The sequence below is a fragment of the Marmota flaviventris genome, chromosome 19 (genome assembly GCF_047511675.1).
Source record: "Marmota flaviventris isolate mMarFla1 chromosome 19, mMarFla1.hap1, whole genome shotgun sequence".
NCBI lineage: Eukaryota > Metazoa > Chordata > Mammalia > Rodentia > Sciuridae > Marmota > Marmota flaviventris.
The window spans coordinates 28,049,588-28,053,212 of record NC_092516.1 but is presented as its reverse complement, the minus strand read 5'-3'; positions in this window follow the sequence as shown (position 1 = coordinate 28,053,212).

Here is a 3,625-nt window from a genome sequence, read left to right as displayed (position 1 = left end):
GCTATTTGTTAAGAGATTCATACTCTTAGATTGAATGATGTGGCACCTTGTGCTAAGCCATAAATGAATGGGTTTATTCCTGGATATGCAATTCTTTTTCATAGGTCTCTGTATCTTGTGTGTGTGTGTGTGTGTGTGCGCGCGTGCACGCTCGTTTTGCTGGGGATTGAATCCAGGCCCTTGTGAATGCGAGGCAAATGCTCTGCTAACTGAGCTATATCCCCAGCCCTATAGGTCTATATATCTGTCTTTATGCTTGTACTATATTGTTCCAGTTGTTAAAGTTTTGTTTTGAGCTGGGTGCAATGGCACATGCCTGTAATCCCAGCGGCTGGGGCGGCAGAGGCAAGGAGGATCCTGAGTTCAAAGCCATCCTTAGCAACAGCAAGGCACTAAGCAACTCAGTTAGACCCTGTCCCTAAATAAAATACAAAATAGGGCTGGGGATGTGGCTCAGTGGTTGAGTGCCCCTGAGGGGAGGAAAAAAACTCCTTTGTTTTGAAATAAGGAAATGTGAGTTGTCCAACCTTGTTCTTTTTCTATATCATTATTTCAGTACATTAACAGTTATTCAAGCTTGTTTGATGTCCCGGGACTTGGTCGCTGTTGAACATCTTCCCATCACTTTCCTGTTTCACTATACCCCTTCTCCCGCCCCACCTAGCACTGCAGATGCCCCACTTCCTGCTTCCTCCTTGCAAATGTAGTAACCTTTCAATAGTAAGTCCACGTATCTTTCTCACACCTGAGCTTTGGTGGCATTTGTTACATCTTTTACTTCTATATTTGTTATAAACTTCACATCACATTATTCTGGTTTTAAAAAATAAGTTCTTTATATAAATCATGAGGAAACAATTTTTTTTTTTCTGCTTACCCTCATATTTACTGGGATGGTCTTCATCCTTTCTGTAGTTTCAAATTTCCATCTCCCATTACCTCCATTTGGTCTAACAGGCAACCTTTAAAACTCCTGGCAGTGTAGTTCTGAGTGATGGGCTCTGTCAAGTTGTTTTGTTTTTTCTTCATTTGGTACTAAGGATGGAACCCAACAGTGCTCTCCACTGAGATACTTCCCCAGCCCTATTTATTTCTTTATTTTTGAGACCAGGTCTCCCTTAGTTGCTAAGGCTGGCCTCAGACATGCAATCCTCCTGCCTCAGTCTCCCCAGTCACTGGGATTATAGGTGTATGCCACTATGCCTAACTATTCTTTTAATTTATCTATATTTTACTAAATGATTTGTACTTTTTATGTGTCCATGACTTTAACCTCTAAACACAAAGATGCCCCAGGGATCAGGACTTGGACCTTTCTGTTTGTTAATTCCCAGTAATCTTTCAATTTATGACATCTAGTACACTGATGACTTCATCATATATGATAATTTGAAGGACCCTTGCTGAGCTAGAGATTGTCTTCTTCCCTTATTCAGGTTTCTTGGGTGGGGAATCTGCAGTCACTGCCTCCATTCTTTATTTTGCATTGTCTGCCTATTGCTCCCAGCAAGCTGATATCTAACCCTCGGCCACACTAAAATGTCCAGAAGTCCAATCTGGTTTTTCCAGGGCGCTCCAACATTTATTTTCTATTTTGGGGACTCCTGCAGGCACTAAGCAATTCCATCTCTGGGCTTCTGCACAGTGCTTCTTCATCTGCCTTCGAGATGCACTCAACTCCAGAGGCACCTCCCCGACTACATTCCCCTTTATCATTACCTTTCTTTTTAAGCGAATATCATATTTATCAACACTGAAATGTAAATTTCTATTTACACAGCTTTCTTCCCTACTAAACTGGGAATTTGTACTGATCAGGGACCCTTTTCCTCCTTAATCTTTTTTTGGGGGGTGGGGTGGGGGTGGGTACTGGGGATTGAACTCAGGGCACTAGACCCACTGAGCCACATCCTCAGCCTATTTTTTTTTAATATTTATTTTTTAGTTGTAGTTGGATATCATGTTTATTTTAACGTGGTGCTAAGGCTCAAACCCAGGGCCTCATATGTGCTAGGCCAGCGCTCTACCGCTGAGCCACAACCCCAGCCCACCAGCTCTATTTTGTATTTTATTTAGTGTCTCACTGAGTTGCTTAGTTCCTCGATTTTGCTGGGGCTGGCTTTGAACTCTCTCAGCCTCCAGAGCCACTGGGATTACAGGTGTGGGAAAAAAAACAAAAGGAGATTAAGGAGAAGCCGGATGTGGTGGCCCACGCCTGTAATCTCAGCAGTGGCTTGGGTGCCACCACACCCAAGTCACTGGGATTACAGGCGTGGGCCACCACACCCGGCTTCTCCTTAATCTTTTTTTAAGAGAGAATTTTAATATTTATTTTTTAGTTTTCGGCAGACACAACATCTTTGTATGTGGTGCTGAGGATCGAATCCGGGCCCCACGCATGCCAGGTGAGCGCGCTACCGCTTGAGCCACATCCGCTGCCCCCTTTTTTTTTTTTTTTTTTTTTTTGGTGGTTCTGGGAATTGACCCCAGGGCCTTGTGCATGCAAGGCAAGCACTCTACCAACTGAGCTGTATCCCCAGCCTCTCCTTAATCTCTTACGTAAAATGACAGTTTAGCCCCAGGACTGCAAAGGCCCCAAAGGAAGGTTCTGTTTACAGAACCCAAAGGAAGAACTTAGAGGACTCAACAGAGAGGTTTTGGACATTTTATTGCTTACTCCTCCGTGGCCCAGGGCCAGGATGCAGTGGAGGGCAGCGCCAAGTTCCTTTACTTCACAACCATGGTCATTCATCCTGATCAAAGCACTGGAGGGGGGTGGCCAGCTCCCCCTGCCTTTCCCTCCTCACCACATTCTTTCCCGGAAACCACCTTTCGTCACTGGAAGCTTTCTGAGGCACTGTTAGCATTTAGCAGAACAAAAGAATGAGTTAAAGAATGAAGGCTGAAGAAGCTGAGCTAAACCAGTCTGGCCGGGCAGACTACCCGGGTAAAAGTTTTTAAGACATAATTCAGCAGCAATTTTTAAAATGTGGAGTTTTAAATGAGTCAGAAGTTAACAAAGTAAAGTCCAAAAAGATGTAACTCACATACCATGCGACTTTAACCCCCTCCCCAAGCCCGTGGCCCTCAGTGGCCCCCTCCACTCCACCCCGCGGCCCTGGGCACTACCAGTTTACCTCAGCCTAACAAACTTAACATTAAATTGACCACCAGGTCCTCAAAATCGACCCCTGAATCTGGACCCCACGTGCAGTTGGGGTCCCACATTAGCCACACAGAAATGCAAATTCGGGGCCTGACGCCGCAGCTTCCCGTTAGGTCCCTGTTTCATAAGGGTGGCTGGTTCGGCCCGCGATTCACCCTGCCGTGGAAGGTGCTCCTGGAGCTGCGTGTGAACGGGGTGCTCGGGCACTCAGCGGCCGGGGAGCGGTGGCGACAGGTGTCTGCTAACGGGCTTGGCTGGAGGCCGGTCAAGCACGGTTAAGAGTGCCGTGGGCAGGCAGGCGCCATTCTCCGAAGGCTGTCCTGTCTTGGCGGTGCAGAACGAGTGCGCTCCCTCTCGCGCCTCCGCGCTGAGTCGCGCGCGAGTGACGCACGCGGCGACGCGGCGCGTGGCGCGGTGCACGCTGGGATATTTAAGTCTTCTCCGCGGCGCGGAGCCGCG